At 38.7% G+C, this 23,114-nt stretch overlaps 1 protein-coding gene across 2 annotated transcripts in view; it reads right to left on the bottom strand.

The window, feature by feature from the left end:
- The window catches only part of ncoa1 (nuclear receptor coactivator 1), a 58,232-nt gene extending 41,871 nt beyond the window's left edge, over positions 1-16,361 (bottom strand). For both annotated transcript variants that reach the window (XM_037750202.1, XM_037750203.1), the window contains exon 1: positions 15,789-16,361. The gene's annotated coding sequence lies outside the window, so the exon portion shown is untranslated. The remainder of the gene's footprint in view (positions 1-15,788) is intronic.
- Positions 16,362-23,114: the final 6,753 nt, after the last annotated feature.

Below are 23,114 nucleotides of genomic sequence, written 5' to 3'. Positions count from 1 at the left end.
TTTTATCAAAGACGAGGGCGCCTGGGTTAGCTCAGTTGGTAGAGCGGGCGTCCATGTATTAAGGCTTGGTCCTGACCGCGGCGGCCCGGGTTCGAATCCGGCCTGTGGCCCTTTCTGCATCCACTCTCTCTCTCCCCCCTTTCAAGACTCTATACACTGTCCTGTCATAAAAAAATGGAAAATGCCCCCAAAAAAATAACTTTTAAAAAAAAAAAAAAAATTTTTTTTTATCAAAGACGACACAGCCTGCACTTCACACAGTCCTTGACTTCTTTAAGTTTCAGAGGAAACTCCATCTGTCCTTCACCGAGTTTGGTCCAGCCACAGTCTGTGCTTCGGTAGCCCAGCTGACACCGGCTTGTTTTGGAACAGCGCGACAGTCTTTATGCCTCATCTATCAATGCTTGTAAATAAGTACAAGGACGGACTGCGTGACAAATGGTGCAGATGTGGAAAGGTCAGTCGGCTTATACAAGCACACGTTATAAGCCAGAAGAAGGTCAATGAGTGAGTCCTAATTTTGGAGGTCTGGTCTTTTTTACTATCTAATAGCACTTTGCAGTGTCATCGCGTTACAGCATTCTCAATACATTTCTGGTCTCACACCTTCTTACATAACAATGAAACAACGCCAACATACACACCCTTAAGAAAACCAGACTGAGCAGTTGTTGATTGTTGCTTTGTGACTGACCAACACACATTCAGGAGGAAGATCATCCCTTTATTCAAACCACAGCATTTTATATACTTGTCATCATTTACTGAAAGTAAGTATATAAAAAAAGAGCTGCAGCAGTGGAACATCATGGAGCCTTGACTTTCACCTGTTTAACATCTGTATGGAAGAACTGCCTCAAGGAGGAGCATTGCATTTGGTTTGCTGACAGTCTTTGGCCATGGTAAATAGTTTTAGTAAAACCGGGAGGGAAGAAATTGAGGCAATATTTTTAATAGGAGACTTTGAAAAGACTTCTAAAAGACCAAAGTCTGACGCCCTCTATTATCTAAAGACAATGTGTCTAAAGTCACAGAGTTTTTAGTCACAAGGACTATAATATTTTGCAAAGACTGGGGATCTTGCAGGGTCACTATTTACCCCTAGACTGCAGCTAGATTCCTTTTGAGATGATGTCACATCCTGCTCCTGGTGGAAATTTACAAGAAGAAAAACTGTTGTGAAAGAAGTGGACAGAAATTGCTGCAGCCTTCAAAATACCCGGTGAGTTAGTATAGCTAGCTAGCTAGCTAGCTCACCACTGTCCTGAATGGGGCACTTGCAACGTTAGCTACTGGAATGTTTGTTATTAACCAACGAGCTAACTGTACGTTTCAGCTGAAGATTACTGACTTAAATCGACACACACACACGTGTGTATATATGAGAAAAAGAGAGAGAGCGAGTACAGATTTCTATGATTGAAGCCAGCAATCTTCAGCTGAAACGTACGGTTAGCTCATAGGCTAATAGCAAACATTCCAGTAGATAACATTACCTTGCAAGTAGTACCGTTCGGGACAGTGGTTAGCCAGCTAGCTATAGCATATAGCTTGCTTACCGGGGATTTTGAGAGCTGCAGCGATTTCTGTCCCCTTTTTTGCCCTCTCCACTCTATCGTGTTGCAAATGGGAGGACATGTTCACTCCACAACTCCACCAGTTTCTCCATGTTTACTTTCTACCCCGCTTGCTGCTTCCTGTTTGGTGCTGGAGACAGCGTGCCTATTGGTTGTTGACAATGTTCGCGTCATTGAACTTACGATAATATTAAACTTTGATTTTATCGGAACGTCAAGACGAGGAAAAGACTGATTTAAGACAGCTTGGACTAAGTTTTATGACCACCTTACACTAAACGATTGAGATCACGTGAGTGCGCCGCAACTCTTGCAGAACTCTTTTATTCCGACACTGGAAATATGTCTGCGATAGTGAAATTGCTTGAAAAGTCATTTGGTGTAAAGTCGGCATAAGAATTAGTTATTACAACATAACTAATGCAATCAAGAACTGTCCTTAATTCACAGAGATGTCTGTGATGTCCTTAGCTCAACGCGTACATTCATATTTTTCTCGAAACAATATCGAAACTCCGTAAATCCACACCTTGGCTCGCAGTCAGCGTGGAATCTTTTTTAATAATCTTGCACAATGGTTATGTCACCTGAAAACTGGTTGCAAATTACATGTTTATCCTCTTGTAGCACTTTGCCACATTTAAGGCGACATTCTTTAAACGTGACAGCCTCAATCATGTCACGGATAATTATGGCTAATTGCTAGTTGACTACCTCAATAATTACAGCTTTATGCGTCCCATGATGCTGGTGGTTTGCTTTCATCATCAGGAAATTCAGTGGACCATGCCTTATCTTTTAGCATTTGTTTGTTTAAACATGGCACTTGACACTGGATGTTCAGCAAACATTTTCAAAAAACAAAGTGCACACACACTCAGCACTGTCCCTCTGAAAAACAAATCCATAGTCATCTGTCCATGAGGGATGAATTTGCACATCAATTTGACTTTTTTAGCCTGAGTTGGAGGGGTTACCATCGTCCAGCACGTTTAAAAAGGGCTAAAACTCTTCTGTGGGAGTGGGAGTAGCCATATGACATGGTTAAGCTACATTTGAGACAAATAATTGAGGACTGCTTTAATTCAATACATTTTACAATATAATCATGCTATTTTCAACTATTTGTTGTTGTGGATTACTTATCTAAAGTATTATTGTGTAATTAATGTTACTGTGTTAACCCTTTAAAAACACTTTTGCACTTATTCTGCTTATTAAAAAGAGCATATCTCAAAAACTAAAACATATGCATAGCTCAAATAACTTATGGAGTGTTGAGGAATATTTAATCTTTTGGATTATAATGTTTTGTGTGTTTATGTAGTAACATTTTATGAAAAAATGTCAGATTTGTTTTATTTATTCATGACGCAATTTCAATACTTTTGTCAATTATTATGGTTTATTGACTTAAATAACATTTTAGCTTAAGCTGGTCAGATTTTAGGGATATGAAGAATTTTAAGATACTCCAAGAAATTACATCCCAATAAGCAAAAATATCAATGTAGGCACTGGCACACCATTTCTATAGCAGAGTTCACAGGGTTAAACAGAGCAGACCTACATCCCATAATAATTATGAACATGCATACAGCCTCAAATGTTGGTCTTGAGGAGCTGCGTGTTTATTCATATACAAACTGAAACCTGTACATTTACTACCACTTGACAACTTTACTGCTAATTTCTCCTCTGCTCTGAGCTCATCCACCTCTCTCTCTGTCGCTCCAACATACAGCTACGCCCACACTATGCTTATAACATGTGCATCAAACTATGTCAACACCACAAAAACAAGATCTGGCCACATCTGAAACACATATACAGGAAAATATACATTTTATAGGCCTACAGAAAAAAAACACCTGCATATGTTTTGAGGAAGTGGATCAGCTGATTTATCGCGGAGGCGATGTTACCAGAAGAAACACTGTCTATCTATTCATTTAGAAAGAGCAACGGCTGATGGTGCAACTTCAACACTCAGCAGATTTATCACTCATTCACTCTGTGACTCAGTGACATACTTTTGCGTTTACAGGGCTGGCCCCCGCTCTGCTGCGGTCCAGCCCAAAAGAGCGAAACCGTGCAGACCTTACAGAAGAAACGGGTTATGTAACGCAACATCAAACTATATCTATATAAACGGTATTGTCTGTAGATGGAAAATATATCGATAAACCTTAAGCTGATATACCGTCCAGCCCTTGTTATTAGTATCGGTTACTAATTATAATTAATCAAAGGATCAAATGATTAGCCAATTAATCAATAAGTTGTTCAACAGAAAATGGATCTGCAACTATTCATCATTTTGCAAGCAGAAATGCAAAACATTTGCAGGTTTAAACTTCTAAAACATGAGTATTTTATAGTGAACTCAAAATTTTGGGATTTTGGACTGTTGGTCAGACAAAACAAGCAATTTGAATGTCTCTGAAAAAGAATGATAGCAACTTTTCACTATTTTCTCACATTTTACAGACAAAATCCATTAATTGAGACAATAATCAGCATTGCAATGCAATGGGTAATGCAGCCCTAAGTCTAGTGTGAAAGGATATCTGACAGGTGTCAGACCTGTTCAGTATCGGCACATGCACTGATTAAATGCATTGTGATGGCGCATCACTGGTTTGTTTTTAATAAAATAACGAACAAACTCATAATTCCTCAACTCTGCATGACTGACAACAGAATCATGGAAAGCTAAAAAAAAAAAAAAAGTGTAATGAGATGACAGGGCAGATGAGATAACAAAGGCAGATTTCTGCAGGATAAAATTGGTCAATTAAATGCTGCATGCTTTTTAATGTCTGCATATATACATACTTAAATAATAATTCAATCCAAATGAAGATTGAAACTATAACAGGAAGTTGTAGTAAAAAAATAAGTTGATTTCCACAGGCTATATATAAAAATCTAACGCACACATACATTGGGTTAAAATATTCAATGGCATCATGTCATTAATGCTCTTTAACTCAATGTCAAAATTCTGTCAAGAATATGATGGAAGGAACGCAGAAATCACTCACCAATAGCAGGTTAACTGGGGTTTAAAAGTAATAAAAACCCTGCAGAGGTACAGTATCTCTCCTCTTCCTGATTTGACAAAGTATGGTACTTTCCTGTGTGAAGTCAGTGACATGATTCCCTTTGTGTGGACGCTGCAGTCATCACTCGCGTTGTCACCAAACCTGTTTTTCCTTTACACATATTTACGCGTCAAGTGCAGCCAAAAAGTTGTGGTGCTGGCAGGCCGGTGACAACCACACCTCAGTGACCTGTATTACAGGAAGGTGGGACAGAAGAAGTACGGGAAGCTGGCTGGACATTTCTCTGGATATTATTAGAGGAACTGAACTGATTTAACCTACTGACTATATATATATATATGCTTAAGATTCCGGTATGACATGAAAGTGCATGTATTGCATAATCAAAACAAAACAGTAACATGCATCAAACTATGCACAAGTTACACAGCAACTATGCAACACAGTGCTACTACGCTTGCACAATTGCATATAGTATTTAAATAAGCTTCTGTTCATTTGTTTATCTTAATACACTTACACACAACATACAGAAGGTGAATAGCGAAAGGGCGTCACTTTTTTCAGGACCGAGGTTTATTTTTCAGAGCTTTTGCACCATGAATAAAGGCATCAACCAATCACGTTGTGCGAAACGTGTTGAGTTTTTATTACTCCTTCAACCTTGACAAAGGCAACACAGACCAGATCCACTCCTTACGTTTTTACCTTTCACAATAAAAGCCCTAGACATAAAATATTCGCAGGCAAGTATTTTGCATTTTCGTGTTATATATCCGTCACGCCTTTAGAGTGAGAGTCTACAGCCAAACTAGCGGCTCTATAAGGAGGAACTGTCTTAGTTTAGGGTGTTAGCAGGCTAACATTTGCTATTTGGCAAGCCTGTCATGATAACTTCATTTGTTGAACGATATATTGTCCCAGAAACAATTGCAATAAACCATATTATTGTCATTGTAAGACCATTTTATGCCATTGATATAATAATAATATAATAGCTTAATTATGCAAGTACACCCTTTCAAAGAGCAATGACGTATGTACAGATTGCAATGTGTTATAATGGTCAGAAAACCCTGCTGTTTGCTCTGGCATCATGTTGGCGACACAATGGGCAACATCGAGGTCAGCAAAGATGATCACAGTCATGTCCATATATTGTACAACAAGTCAATATGGTGACAGGCTTACTAATTGGCACTAAACACAAGGGACAGTTGAGGCTGTTGGGAAGTATTTGATCGTAAACCAAAGTATTGGACAAATAAAATCTTTACCTGGTGATGGCACTAGAGGAAAGGTTGAGAGATCACCAACTTTATTACAAAGTCATCTTATGGGGAAAGTGACTGTTTGTACTAAATCGACTGATGGTGGAGTTCCTAGAGCCGCGCCGCTAGCATGGCTAAAAAGCATCTTTATTGTGTCACTAAACTGACGACCTGACCTCAGGCGGACCTCTCCTCTATGCTGCTGTTCATGAAATAAACATGTCAACCAAGCAAATCAGCTTCTTCAATCAATAATCGCCACTGCAAAGTTGCAGCATCTACCGACACCAGAAAGTGTCACAACCATTAGATTCAAACAGCCCTCACGTGGTAGTCTCTGCATGCACGTGCTTTCCGACAAATGTTGTCACTACACCTATTTTCCGACAGCTCTTTGTTCTGTGTTTTTTTTCCTTCTCAGGTTCAATTCCAGTTAGGCAGTTACAAAAAATCAACTGGGAAACCCCGAGCCATTTACACACTTGGCATGTACTGATAACGTGTGCATTTCTAAACAACAAAAAAAAATTGTGTTGTCAGTTTTTCTACACATAGACTGGTGTTTGTGAGGATGGAGTGAGTACAATAGGGATGCTGTGTCTGTTACACCATGAGTGGGCGTAAAGTAAAGCAGCATCTACTAAAGAGAGATGTAAACAACCAGGAGACTGGTGTGAAAATACCCGTGGTTTGTAAAATGGCTGTGAGCCTGCAGCCAGCATTTGAATATCTGGACCACAAACACCACATTACACTACACACAAAACAACAAGACCACCTCCTTTCCTCTTAGCGCTCCGTTTCCCTCTGTCAATAGCCACAGTCTAGACATCACCGATGCAATAGGTGTGCTGCTCTGCAGCCTTTCTGCTGTGCAATAAATCAGACTCCTGAGCAAGGCAGAGCCCTTACACACAGTATTCACCAGCATTGAAGTTCCTCATGATGATACACAGCAGATGATGTTTCAATCGTCTTCATCGTGGTCTTACTGTAGCTTCCACTCACCCCCAGCTTCTCCACACTTCCACCTTGCATTGCAAATCCCTCAGTCCTGAGCCAGTAGCGAGTCTAAAGTGGGCACTATATATGAGACGAAAGTGAAATATGCATGGATACGGCATGTTTGCGACTAAAAAGACCACCACATTGTGCCTGGTCGGCTACACTGTGAGCCGGACTCACTTGTCAAAATTTTTCCCACAGTCACCTGCCACTAGTTAATGTCAGTGGGCTTCCTCAAGGTCTGAGAAGTGAAGCCAATGAGGAAGTGCCTTAAACTTGCATTATTTCTAATGCCCTGCAGGGGGCGACTCTTCTGGTTGCAAAAAGAAGTCAGATTGTATAGAAGTCTATGAGAAAATGACCCTACCTCTCACTTGATTTATTACCTTAATAAAAATTGTAAACATGAGTTTATGGTCTCAATTGCTAGTTTCAAGTCTTCTTCAATACAGTGTGATGTTCATTAGTAAATTATGGTCCAATTTAGAGTCAAATAGACCATAGAGCAGGGTAGAGCTGCAACGATTAATCTATTAGTTGTCAACTATTCAATTAATCCCCAACTACTTTGATAATCGATTAATCGTCATCATAATTCTCTGATTCCAGCTTCTTAAATGTTAATATTTTCTGGTTTCTTTACCCCTCTATGATAGTAAACTGAATATCTTTGAGTTGTGGACAAAACAAGGCATTAGAGGACGTCATCTTGGGCTTTGGGAAACACCATTTTCTGACATTTTATAAACCAAACAACGATTCATCGAGAAAATAATCAACAGATTAATTGACGATGAAAATTATTGTTAGTTGCAGCCATAAAGCAGGGTGTGCTTTAGGGCGAGGCTACCTTGTGATTGAGGTTGCTATCACGGTGTTATCCGGTCTGGGTGTTGTCCGTGTTTTCGTCTTACAACTTTAACCCTTTCACAGTGTGTTTTCAGTTCATGACAGTTAATTGTAAGATTTTGGTCAACTAAAAATGTCTTATTCAGTGTTTGGTTGTACTTAGCTCGACCCTCTCGTGTCACTTCTGGTTGCAAAAATCCAAGATGGCGACGGCCAAAAAACAAGATGAAGACGGCCAAAATGCCGAACTCGAAAAAAACGTAGTTCACAAACCAATGGCTGACGTCACAGTTACTAGGTCCACTTCTTATATACAGTTTATGGTTAATGTTTATGTGAGCTTTTAATGGGGCTGTATTTCCAGTTTGCCTTTTATATATAGTATTTCAACGAGCCAATTGTGAGACAAAGATGAATCAAGTTCAGGCATCTACAAAAGAAATCCTTGAATGCACAAGGGTCTACCAAGACCCTTTGAAGCTGTACAATGTAGAAAACAACACACAAAGAACATATTATCAATGTGTAATGGTGATCTGTGTGTGCTAATATATTAACTGCATTTAACTCGTGGCTCATATATAAAATAAAGAATACATCAAAATGTTTTGAAATACACGTCTCACTGAAATGAAATTAATGACACCAATTTAATCACTTTAAGACTGTTAATTGCTTTCCAAGCAATGATTGATGGAGACCATTTTTAATAAGACAGGTCACTAATTTTGGGAGATCATCAAACTGGCTGGCACAAAAAAAAATTTGTACCAGGAGTTAAATCATCTTCTTCCTGTGATATTAGATGTTGTCTTTGCTTAGGATCTTATTATCTAAAATGTATCATCTCCTTCATCTGAATCGTAAACTCCATCCTCCTCATGGAGAAACAAGCCTAACTGGCATTTGCACCCAATGTCATACACAACAACCTTTGAGAGCAAGCCAAATTCAAAACTTGAGGGCCCTTCATCTGCTTTACGGATTCAGTAGTAAAAGCGATACCACAAAAACAACCAAAAAGGTGAGTGTGATGCCAAAATAACAAATATGCAAGACAACTTTGAGTGCTGCCGACTGCAACTTGCACGGCAACATCTCAGTGAAACTTTGGTAGTAGTTTCTAAAGTATCTCAACGCCCACCCATTTAAAACCCAGACACATAGACACGTTTATGACTCGCTTCACAAAAAGGTGCTTACACCTCCGTATGTTTATTAAAGTGTTCGCTTCACATCTAAGGTGAGACAACAACAACTGTTAAACTTCCTCCAAATCACTTGACAACGTCCCGTAGGCTCAGACCTGATAATGTACCTGTGAAAAAAGTTCTCTCTATTGCTTTTTATCGCTTCCTAGTGTTATAGTTCTGGCAAACATGAATCAAAATCATCTACTAAATCCACAAAGGAAAGAAAAACATTTTGTTTTACTCTTCTTATTGTGGTCCGTCCTTGTTCAGAAAAATGGGGCCATTGGGGCTTGACTGTTAACTCACTCACAACACCACAACAACCACGCTCCACGCTCTGTTTTCTCGCTTGCCCTATCAATTTCCTCCTGTACGTGGTGTTTCTGTTTCTCTCATTCTTCAGCCTTTACCTTTCTCCTTCCCTCCCAACCCTCAGAAATTCTCACAGTCTGCTGCACAAGCCTTTTTTTTCCAGGCGAGAATGTAGGCCATCGCTCTGACAGCAGGAAGGCAGCGACGAGTCGAAGCAGCGCCGCTCCTCTCTTCTTCCACCGCACTCTGCTCGCTTACAGCAGCTGAAGACATGTATGTGTGTGTTGTTGCCTCGTATTGACTCAGAGTGCCAGAGTCGAGGGACAAACCACAGCATACAGCAGCCCGGGCTGCACAGGCTACACCAAGAGCTGATCGGTTTCAGCTTTGCAGAAACGAGAGATCCTGTACATCCCATTGCATATTATCAAAGATAAGGGTGCTCCGATCAATTGGCCGATATTCATTCTAAATAGTTTGATTGTTGGTCTCCATTAAGGCCGATCAGATGACGCATCGATTTTGAATTTAAACGTTTTCAATACTCATTCACCTGCTCTTTAATTCGCTCTGAGTGTGACACAGACACACGCACACACACTTGCAGACCTCGCCTATGACCCCTCACACTGAGGACAGTTCGCCTCAGTTGACAGTCGCATTGGGAGCCCAGTCCCTCCCTCGCAAGGAGAGAGGGTAGAGCGAGCATTAAGTCCACGCCCCCCCGGGAATCGGCAAGGTCTGGGCGAGGGGTGCTGTCAAGCTCGCTGTCGGAGCTGCAAGCCACCTTCACCCAGGGTCTATCCATGCCAACCCAGAGGCGGTTGCGGCACAAAGAAAAAGTTGCAGCATGACGTTAATTTACAGACATTGTGCATCCTGCGATCTGACTATTGCATGGGTCCGTCACCGTGGACAGCCGGCTCGTAATATGCAGCTATAGAAAGGATATATTATATATAAATGATCAAATTCTGATAAAAAACACACACACACATAGGCTTACAAAACAGCAGAGGAGCAGAGAAATGGCTTCAAATAGGGCCCGTGATCGGATTTGCCGATACTGCTTCCCAGCTATCCATGATCAGCCACCTAAATCCTGATAGGAGCACCCTTAATCAAAGATGACCTGAAACAGCACAGTTTATTTTATCTACACGCTCCAATTTCTGATAACACTGATCTGGCAGGACTACGTAAACCAAGACTCCCATGCTGCATGCTGGATCGAGACCAGAATCACCCCTTGATTAACTTAAAACTAGTGTGGAAGTGTAGCATCCACCCTCCAGTTCCCCCTCAGGTAAACACTGTCAGCTCTGTCAGCACTTTCACTGTTAACACCGTTAGCTGCTAGCCACTGGCTTGCCGTCGCCATGTTGAGAGCCATTGAGAGGCAATAGAAATGCTTCCAATCCCAATTTAGCACCTTTAGGTCACTGTATCACCCAACAGAACGCCACGGTTGAATTTCAGCCATCATGCACGTTTTTTCATTGTTGAAAACAGGGCAGCTAATATTAGTAGCTTGAGCAACAAGTTAGCAGACTGCCGAGTGTTTCAATGCCGCCTCTCTGCTCCGCAAAGCCCCGCCCTCTGTGAAACACAGAGATCAAAAGAGAGGAGACAACCATGGCAACGTTGTTGACTCTACATGTTGCATGTTAATCTTAAATTGGATCTTAAAAAGAAAATGTCAGCAGCTTCAGTTTGGCTTCATGCCTAAAAGCAGGACAAACAACTCTCTATGAGGACAACCAAGTAAAGGCCCAGACACACCAACCCAACATCAAAGAACTAGCAGCGATGAAGGCGGACCTTTGAGTCGCCTCATGTTGCATTTCTCTTGGACAAAAAGTTGCACTCGAGCACACCGCAAAGACTACAACTGATGGCCAACTACCACGTACTTTCTGCGCCTGCGTATGATGAAATAACTTTCCACACCAGCAGGCGGCAGTAGTCTGTATTCGTCATTCAAATAGGAAGACCGAGGACGGCGGATATACAAGCTGTTACGATACGTGCAAACAATACGAATACAAAACAAAGCGGTGTCTGCTGACCATTTTCACACCAATCTCACTCACCACTTAACTTCATTCCAGATGTCGGTGTGCAAATATCTGTGTATTGGAATGACCTTCACATCCGTTTCTCTTCTCGTGCACTGATTCATTTAAGCTGAACATCCAATCTGAGTGATTTCTTTCAACAACAGGCACCGCCAATTCAACATGCTAAAATCGGCGGAAAAATTTTGTGCGGTGGAGTTATTGGGAAAGTGGCTGCATGTGTCCTCGACAATACATGCAGCACCGTGGCAGATACAGTAACTCTCCCGGACGGGTGAACTGGGGACTCAGTTGTCTGTTGTGCTCATACACTGCAGCTGACGCACCGCTGCATGCAACAAACTAATCTTGTCTGTTAGCGGTTAATAATCGGTCAAGGGTCGGTTAGCGGTTAAAAAATGTTTTCAAAATGGTATCATTTCATTTAGAAATATGATGAAGACTAAAATTAACAAAGTGTTGAACGATTTAAGACAAGTGACTAAAAAGAAAAGAGCAAGATGCTGATTTAGAGATACGGATTCAGGTCACCTTTTGGTACTTGAGTAGTAAAACAGAAATATGAAAAGACAGATTTTACAACACTAAAAGGCAGACAATGACAACTATATATGTTGAGACGTTCATATCCTATCATCCCAAAAAGTTGCCACCCAGTGTGGCAGGTGAGCTTCACTGCTCCATCTGCCACCACAGACAACATTAAGCAGTATTTGCTGGGTATTGTGACCATTATTAAAAGCATCAGAGGGACATTTTCACAGGTTGGTTGCAGGTGTCTTGGAGTGGGGGGTTAAAACAAACAGCATGCTAAACTCCTCCAGCTCCAGCAGAAGAATGCTGTGACAGTGGCAGGCAGGCTGCAGCAGTGCTGAGTGCTAAAATGGCTGCTCGTTCTCCATACAGACACAGAGCTGAGCTGGGAGGAGGAGGAGGGCTCCCACTCCCAACAATTTGCCTCAAATGTGGCTCATCCTTAGGTAGACTGTGTGTAGAGCTAATAAAGGAACTGCCATTACTTTCACTATAATAATAAATACCAACCACGTAGGATTGCTCTCTGAGACTTATAATACTCTTCTTAAATCATCATGCAGCAACAATTTCCTCCCTCATCTGCCTCCACATCATCAGTATGCACAAACTCTACTAGAGAGATGAAGGTAACTACAGCGCTTCAGCGTGTCACCATGATCTGGTTAACTGTCTTCATCTCTTCTTCGCATTGCAGTTGAATTTTGGGGGAAAAGAAAGTGCACCCATTATTGATATATATGTTTGCATGCATTGTTTGATCTGTCTTATATGCCGCAAGACAGATTTTATTGAGACAGCATCTTTTATTTGAAGTTTGAAGAAGCGATAAAACCATTAGGACTATTTTCACTTTCTTATTACGGTGTTTTTGTTGTGTTGTTTACAGTCACAGGTTGTAATCGGAGAGACGCAAACTTTGAACTGAATAGCTGGGGCCTACGTTGAACTCTATATCCTGGCTCTTATCTGGGCTACATCTCAGCCCAGAGAGGCCCAGCTACAATCATTTCACCTACAACATGTCTGCAATACCAATACTACACAAACGCACTACTTGCTATCAGCGAGCGTGCTCTAGCAAAAACAAAGTAGTCAGTTGCAACGTGCATAAAGATATTGAATTTAAAGATTTAAATTAAATATGTTTTAAAAAGTAAGTATTTATTATGATACACAGGATCTCTGTTAAATTAACTTTTATATTTAAAAAAGTGTGTGCTAATTGCCACTGATCAAATTATAGTTTGATAGCAGTGGTGTCTGGGCTTTATCCAAACAAATATTAAAAGGTAAAATCCATATGTAGGTTTGCCCGGCTATATAAATAAAACTGACATGACTTAACATCACATAAGGTCAAATAGCTTTGAGTTGTTGTTGCAGTTGTTATGCACTTAACTTGCATCACGAGTCTGAACGCAGCCAATGGAAAAGCTTTAAAGAAACTTTACCATGTTAAAATGGCTTCTACTGAATAAACAAAACAGATTTATGTTGTTTTAGCCTGATTATCAGAGATTTTTGTTTACATTTCAAAGACAGAACTCTTCACCATTCATCCAAAACCTTTCTGTGTTACCCTACAGCACTTCTAGCACACAAAGGCCACATTTCAAAAGTAATACTAATGCTCAAATGCCCTTTATAACCAAACTGTTGCAGTACTTATGAGTTTTATTTCCACGTTTGGAGTAAGTCATAATTTTTTCAAGGCTACTCACTCCAAACAATCAATAATGAAATTATTTTACTTTCTCTCATGCAAGAAAATCTCAATTTAACAAAGCGCTACATTGTCTCTAGAAATCAGTGCAAATTGGAGTTTAACATACAGGTGACTGTTCCTAAAACAATTATGATGATTTTGATTTTCTTATTACAATGTTTTTGTTTTGTTGTTTACAGTTACAGGTTGTATTCAAGAGTCAGAAGAGTAGCAAACTTTGAACTGAATAACTTTATTCAAATCATTTAGATTTCAACACTAGTTAGTTAGCACTACATTGTCTTAGAAATCAGTGCATATCAGAGTTTAACATGCAGGTGTTGGTTCCTAAAACATAAGTTTGTATTTATATTTGTTGTTTGATCTGCCTTATATGCCACAAGACAAAAATTAATGAGACAGGGATTCTTATTTAAAGTTTCTGGAAGCAATAAAACAATGACTATTTTTACTTTGTTATTACAGTGTTTTTGTTTTGTTGTTTACAACAGAGAGTCAGCAGAGTGGCAAACTTTGAACTGAATAACTTTATTCAAATAATTTAGGTTTCAATGTTAGCTAGCGCCAAGTTATCTTAGAAATCAGTGCAAATCAGAGTTTAACATGCAGGTGTCTGTTCCTAAAACATGATAAGTTAGAATTGATTCCTCCCATAGATTTTTAAGGATGACACATTCATGTGTTCACTTGGTTGAAAAACTGTTGTTGACAATCAATATTTTGTGCTTGGAGTCCCTATCTTCACACTCAAAGATGTTTAAAACAAATACAAGTTATGTCAGCTGGATTTCAGATTTTACATTAAACACCTTTAAACCGGTGTCACCCAAATCTGTGACCGCAGAGGGCCAGCAACGCATCAGGTCACCATTTCTGACGGCTGTCGTCAGAAATGGTGACTTTGTGTGTTGCAGGCTCTCTGCGGTCACAGATTTTGGTGCAACATCGACAACCAGGATCCCCACCACTAGCAATAGAAAGTGAGGTCAATTAAGGTGAATTTTGTCCATTTAATCCAACTGTATGTACTAGATCTACTTTAGAGCATTTTTTTTTTAACACTGCACATGAGTTATGTATGTGGGGTTATTTAACCAGAGGCTTTTTTTAATTTAATGCAAAGAGGTCAAGACGTCCTGTTAAGTTTTCGCGTACAAGTAAAAAAAATCAAAATTAACCACAGCAGCGACACCTTGAGGCCTTTCGCAACCGTCTTACATAAGCAATGTGTTTCTATGCAGGTGGGGGTGAAGGAGCAAAATGTCCCAGCGAGCACTGCTGCTACACGTTATGTATTCACTTAAGAGAGAAGATGGTGTCGTGCATTTGTTGCAACGCTATGTAGGAAAAATCAACAATGAGTCAGGCGTGTTTTGGAGGGCCCTGAGCATATGAACCGCTGCAGCTATATAGTTTATAAACATCGAATTTAATTGAATAGATCGGCTCCATCGTCACTGATTTCTGATCCAGCTGTTTGAGTCAGTATCAGCCCGATATCCGATCCAGTATCGGTACATCCCTAAATCAAAGATATTAAAATACATGTATGTTTTTTAACAATTTAGTTATGTGTGTTTTCTGTCACATATTCGTCTCATTTATTATACAGGTACAGTGGGGTCACCATTTCTGACGACCTCGTGTGTTGCAGGCTCTCTGCGGTCAGAAACTTCGATGTAAAACTGACAACCAGGATCACTACCACTGGCAATAGAAAGTGAGGTCAATTAAGGTGAATTTTGTCCATTTAATCCAACTGCATGTCCTTGATCTACATTAGAGCATGCACATGAGTTATGTATGTGGGGTTATTTAACCAGAGGGCTTTTTTTTTTGCTTAATGCAAAGAGGTCGAGATAAGTTTTCGCGTACAAGCAAAAAAAAAAATCAAAATGAACCTCAGCAGCGACACCTTGAGGCCTTTCGCAACCGTCTTACATAAGCAATGTGTTTCTATGCAGGTGGTGGTGAAGGAGCAAAATGTCCCAGCGAGCACTGCTGCTGCTACACGTTATGTATTCACTTAAGAGAAGATGCTGTCGTGCATTTGTAGCAACGTTATGCAGGAAAAATCAACAATGAGTCAGGCGTGTGTTTTGGAGAGGCCTCTGCTGCAGTGAGGATGACATGTTGTCATGCATTTGTGTGTTTTCTCTGCTTTGCTCTTACCTCTTGTTGACGACTTGTAAATAAAAGATCCTGCAAAAGGGTATCCTGCTGTAAGCTGTCACGTTGGATGATTTAATTCCCATGCAACTTTAAAGCTTAACTTCAGATGTTGACTTTTTTTTTAATGTTACTTTGGATTAATAATCTTGCGGTGAGTTGTGGCCATCATGTTGTCAAACCCAACCCACCACAACTAGGTTAGCTTTGGAAACCAGACAAGTTAAGCTGGCTCGCGAACGTCAGCTTGTGTTGACAAACAAGCCTGCGTAGTTAAAATCACACACACACACACACTGGGAGCAACGGCTGCTAGCAACCGTTAGCTTAGCTTAGCTTAGCTTAGCTAGCTAGAATCCCCTTTTTCTCTGCGTCCGTGCTTGTATCCCATCTGGTGCAGGTAAACCGTGAGTAACTCCAGAGTATTTACTTGTGTGTGTGGTATATTATCTGCGTTGCAATGACGGCGCCGCACTCGCGTTTATTAAACCCCAGTAGTTGTTATCGCTGCTTTGGTCTCTGCTGCTCTTCTCCGCCATTTTCCAAATCTGCTCTCAACACAAACAAACAGGCGCTGCGCTCGTGCACGCGGACGGACGGAGCCCGTCCATGCGCGTTCACGAGGAGGAGAGCAGCAGCCTCTCTGTTGATGTGATGATGATGATGAGAGCAAGAAGATCTGATTGTTATTGTTATTATTAAGATGTTTTATATTATCATGATACAGAATATACATATATATATATGTATATATATATACATATATATATACATATATATAAATAAATATATATAAATATATTATAGCAAGAAGACATGATTGTTATTGTTATTATTAAGATGTTTTATATTAACATGATACAGAATATACATATATATGTATATATATATATATATATATATATACATATATATAAATAAATATATATAAATATATTATAGCAAGAAGATCTGATTGTTATTGTTATTATTAAGATGTTTTATATTAACATGATACAGAATATATTTATATATAAATATATATATATATTACAGCAAGGACACCTGATTGTTAATGTTATTATTAAGACAGTTTATATTAACATGATACAGAATATACATATATATATATATATATAAATAAATATATAAATATATATATTATAGCAAGAAGACATGATTGTTATTGTTATTATTAGGATGTTTTATATTAACATGATACAGAATATATTTATATATACATATATATAAATATATTATAGCAAGAAGACATGGTTGTTATTGTTATTATTAAGATGTTTTATATTAACATGATACAGAATATACATATATATGTATATATACATGTATATATATATATATATACATGTATATATATATATATATTATAGCAAGAAGACATGATTGTTATTGTTATTATTAGGTTGTTTTATATTAACATGATACAGAATATATTTATATATATATATCTGTATATCTATATATATATAGATATACATATGTATATCTATATATATATACATATAAATATATATGTATATATATATTATAGCAAGGAGACCTGATTGTTAGTGTTATTATTAAGACAGTTTATATTAACATGATACAGAATATATCTATATCTATATATATAGAGTTAGGGTTTGATATATTATTTATTATTATATTTTTTATGTATTATTATATTTTTAATTGTGCAACATAAAGCAGGTTTAGTTTGATCTATCTGTTAATAATTTGGAATTTCATGGATAATAACATAAGATGTTGTGGAACATGAGTTGTTTCTGAATGTTAGTTGTACATGTTTTATAATGTGTATTATGTTATTACCTTAATTTATGTACAATATAATTGTTGTTATGAGGTGTAAGAGCCCTGCCTCCCTCGTGTCTGATACAAAGTGAATAAGACATTTTTTCTGTATATATATATTATATATATATACATATATATATAATATGCATATATATACATAAAATATGTATATATATAGATATTGATATATAAATATGTTTGTGTGTGAAGTGATGCACTGTGCAGGATCTATAGTGTCTGGTACATAGTGATGCATACTGTCTGATGCACTGTACAGCTACATAATTCATAAGGGTACAGTATGTTTATGAACATCATTAGGTGGTCAGGATCCTTGGCTTCACCAGAACAACACTGAAAACACAAGAACAACATTATTTAAAAAGACATAAATTGATAAATCTGTGTCTGTATTATTATTATTATTATTATTATTATTATTAAATATCATATTATTTATTTATTTGATCATTTATTATATTTATTAATTTGTTTTTCCTACTGTGTCTGTGATTGCTTAACATAATTCCATGTTTTAAGTTTCCAAATCTTCCATGTGTCCCACACTATCTCAATCACTTCAAAGAGAAATGGGGGAAGGGTTAGGAAATATGGGTTTTACGGATAACAGTGTTGCACAATATGTAAAATACCAGTCCCTTTATATAGTTGTACTGTTGTACTATACCTTCTGTGCCACTAAAAAGTTTGAACATAAATAGCCTACAGTATGTTTATGACCATCATTATGGTGTCAGAATCTTTGGCTTCACCAGACCAGCAATGAAAACACAAGAATGTTAGCTTTTTTAAATTTCTGGCTGGATTGCATCACACTTCAAAAATCATAAAAGTGGTGTTCATTTGTGGAGATTATCTTGCTGAATAAAACGTGTAAGTATCATAAACATTTGTTTTCCACAGAGCTTTATTTTCTGCAGTAATCCAAAAGCCAATGGAAAAATCCCATTGTTTTTTTGTCGAGGGAACCCATGCAGGGTGATGCAAACTTCCTGGTTGGCCTACAAAAATACGTCATCCCTGCAGCACTCTATAGCGGCAACCCTCACTAATTGTTGCACCTCACCCTTTTTTTATGTCTGTGCCACCCGCCACACATAGAAAATATTGATCGGTGTATCTTTAATGTTGCACTCTGGTAGGATTTTGGAGACTTGCATGGACTTTGCTCTATCAGAGGATAGAGACTTCCCGTACTCTCTGTTACACTTGTGCAGCTGTTTTGAGGAAAACAAATATGCAGTATACATGTTATATATCAACTCATAAGCTGTCTGTTAAGTCTGCTTCTGCATGTACATTGAGGATTGTGATGAAATTATATTTAAGAGGGAGAGTAGCGTGAGTATGGGCGTCTCTTCAGGAGGTATTCTGGGAAATACTCTGAGAAGTAATTACATTGTGTGTAATATGTTGATTGGTCACTTACATTCCTTCAGAGCTTGAAGAAGTCAAACTTCAAAGTTCAAGGTTATGACTCGTGAAAGCAGACGGGCGGATCTCTGTGAATTCTGATTTATTATTGTTTGTTTGGGCTTTAATTCCTTTTTCAAATGTAATAATTGTTGGTAAGCACCTCATTAAAGCATACCTAGGAAGGGTGGCAATGAAGCTGAAGATGAGTCACACATGGCGTGCATGCTTATTTTTAAGGTAATTGCCCAGATTTACTAAGTGAATGACGGCAAGCTTATTCACAAGATGCTAATTACCCACAATTAACTGCATTTGTGATTCGCTGCAATCTCTGTTGGCTTCATTCCCAGATATGTTTCATGTCACGGCTGAGATAACCTGTCTGTCGAGGAAGCAAAAATACCAAAAGTCTTTCCAGTGGAACAAAAACACTTTTTGGAAGAAGTTCAATTAGCTATTAAGACACATTATTTTCTATAAACCATCATACAGCGAAGACTGTGAGGAGAGGGCAGTCGTAGTGTGAATTAATTCTGCACCCAACTAGAAAATGCATGCTGAAAAACACAAACCAAATGTTATTTATGTAGTTATTTATATGAAATGGGAAGCTTATGCAAAACGGAGCAGCTGAAGAGCAACATTTTTGAGAGTATCTGTGTTTTTGTTTGTTGATGTTTTGAACTGGTTGCTCCTGTTTAGAGCTCAAACAACTAGCTGATTGACATGATAATTGATTCATTGTTTGAGCAAAAATGACAAGCTTCTCAATAGACGTTCACAGCAAACATGTTGGCTTGTCATCGCAGTAATTTCTGACCTTAAATGACAGCAGTAGGTGAGGCGGTTCCAGGCAGGGTGATGGTGTAATAGACTCTTTTCACAGCAGCCATTTTGACATGTCATTGCACATGTAAACACACGTGTAATTAATGACACTAATCATGGCCCTGTTGCATTCAGGTGGGTCCTGGTATTGTGCATGCTGGCTGTGACACTAAATAGAATGGGACCATAATTAATTTTAACAATTACACGTGTTTACCAGGCTATGACATATCAAAATGACTGCTGTGAAAAGGGACTATTGTTCATGCTGACTCACTGTGACAGGACAAGAGAATGAAATATCACTCACCTGTGTTTTTCCTACTCTGACAAGTCAATATGTCTGCTGTGAAAAAGGTCTATTGTGTGGATTTGCTGCATTTGTTTTCTGTTGTCTTGTGTGATAGTTAAATTAATATCTTTTAGTTTTTTGACAGTTGAAAACATTAAATTGGGCTTTAAGAAATTAAAATAAACATTTTTCACTATTTTCTGATGTTTTATAGAAAGAACTAGAGGACATCTCGCAATGGGATCAACAACAGCTGGACGCCAAATCGGGCCAGGGGTGTTAAACGGGGAAGCAATGGCTCCTTCCCCACTTCCTACTTCCAGCCTATTCTCATTCCCAAGGTGTCAAATACTGATGCTTTGTCACGGCCGTTTGCGTTCAATACCGCCTGACAAGGCACCCTTTAGCGCCGCAAGATGAAACTCCTGTTTTTTTTTTTTTTACAACATCCGTCATTTTGGACTGAAAACACTTATTATATTTATAATACTTTATTGTTCAACTCAGGCCCTTTCGGTAGATTATGACAAAAGAATAGAAATAATTTTGTTTTACTTTAGTACGGCACTTTGAGGCAGACGTTTTACTGGCGTCTGGTAGTTGCTTTCAGTCCAAAAATGACGGAAGCGTAGCTTTGTTGCTGGTCGCTGCAATGGAACGACCAATTGACTTTCACTTCTTGGCAATATACGTTCTTTGGCGCCGGTATGAGATGCACCGCACGTTCCATTAACTACAATGTAAACTCATCCGTGGAAACAGTAAACGCTCAGAGAAAGTGCTGTGGGGACGTAGTTTAAAGAATGATGACACACACACCGGGCGGGAAGGGAGGTGGAAAGGTCCAACAAACACAGGGCTTTCATCCAGAAGAACGCTGTTCATGTCCCGTACGTTATGTTTCACTTTCACTTTACAATCAGCTGTTCGTCCGTGTCCCGTGTTCACAATGTTCAGTGTCATTTTCACTGTACAAACGTAGTAGATTTAAGCCCAACCATGTAGTTTTTTCTTAAACCTAACTAAGTAGTTTTGTTGCCTAAACCTAAGCCAATGTTTTTGTTCAATTTACAACGTTAACCACGAGTTGGGATGAGAATGTGTAGCTACTTCCGTCCCCCCCTTGCTCGGACGACACCCATCTTCAAACTCGACCTTCATTTTGATCTCAACTACACACCTGTAAAGTTTCATGACTGCATCTTGCACGGTTGTGATGCTGATGAAAGTCGTTGTTAGTTGGAGCTTTACTCCAAATGCTGTTATTTTCTGTCAGTTGTTCATGGTACTGTACGGGTCAATATAACCAAAGTATAGCACGTATAGTACGGTCTTTATAGTGCATATATTAGTGTATATGTACAGGTTATATAGCATCACATTTACTTAAATAAACACATATATATAAAGTATATACTGTATTGTATTCCCCTAAATGTGTCTCATTTTGCATTGAATTCTAAAGAGCACTTTGTGCTTTAATTATATATTTTTTTCCCTTTTACACAGAAAAACGGAGGCGACAACAATACCGCGAACTGCTAGATTATATGGAGAGAGCACATGAGCAGTTCTGGGAACACATCAGCTGCTGTATTTAATAAAATGGACGAGGACACAATTATCAGCCGGGACATGGCGGGCGGGCGAGCGGTGGCTGTCTTTCATTTTACGGACACTTTAGGAAGTTTTTTTGCATTTTGCACATTGATTTAAACTGAAAGGTTTAAAATAAAGCTCTTATTTTCCACAAACACGGACCATAACAACATGGGAAGTCACTTAGGAAACGGTTGCATTGACTGTTTATTACCACAGCGCCAGGTCAGACCGGGCCCCAGAGAAAATGAGGGGAAATGGCAAGGTCAGCTGTATCATGTTGGGACTATGGGAAAGGTTGGGAGTATCAGGTTATTCAGTTATGATAAATACATGTTTTTAGCAGAGTTGTGACAAAGAAAATTGTGGTTGGACCACCAACTCTCACAGCTGTTTCTAGACGAGCTGAATAATAATGATTCATTACCAAAGACAGAGAAATTAAAATGTTTCTGACACAAAATGCCTTCAGGTGAATTGCGGCCAAGGGCGTACCAGTTAGAAGTTATTTATGGCATCCGTCTAAAGGCAATCGCTTTTGTTTCCAGACACATCAATCACTGAAGAACAAACAAAGATAACTTTTACTCTCTTTCTAAACACTCCTCATTGTTCACAAGTGTGTTTTACATACATGATAAAAAGGTCAGGCCTCTCTACCATTAATCACTGAATGCATACGGCTACTGTCAAAAATGGTAATAATAGTTTTGACATATAATTAACATGTAAAAAACTTTGAGATTCAATTTCAGAGGTAGAACAATTTACTACCAACTGTTGACTTGATGCTAAACAAGCTTGTAGTTATGACTACAATGCAACGTCACATACTTTATGTAGTGCACTACACATGGAGTAACACGTAGAGTAATCCACTGTAAATCCCAGATCTATCCTTTTACAACACCATATTGCAACTGCATCAGATATTCCTAATTTTATAGTCCAAGTTTGGCACTCTGACTTTATGATTTATGCCGTTCTTTTGCACAACAAGCACTAAAATAGTATGATAAGATTACTGTATTCCTGTGGCATAATGTGCTGAGATTTTAAGCAGATCAGTTACATTTTTTTGTTCTTACACGTGAATAACGAAACCTGTGTTAAGACTTTTGCAGACATTGTTTAGAAGTCTTGCAGTGTCTGTTAATACTGTAGGAATATGGCTGGACTTTTGCACAGCTGGATTTGGAGGAGAATGAGTGTAAAAAAAGTGTAAATGTGCATGTAAATTATCAACTCACATGAGTCATGCAACAGCAAAACATGACAAAGCAGGTATTTTTCCATCATTATATTGAGGATTGTCAATAGAGATGCACCGATACTGATCTCAGTGCGATACTGACTCAAATAGCTGGATTGGGTAT

Source organism: Sebastes umbrosus, chromosome 18 (genome assembly GCF_015220745.1).
Source record: "Sebastes umbrosus isolate fSebUmb1 chromosome 18, fSebUmb1.pri, whole genome shotgun sequence".
In the NCBI taxonomy this organism is placed as follows: Eukaryota; Metazoa; Chordata; class Actinopteri; order Perciformes; family Sebastidae; genus Sebastes; species Sebastes umbrosus.
This window is presented reverse-complemented; position numbering and strand designations above follow the sequence as displayed.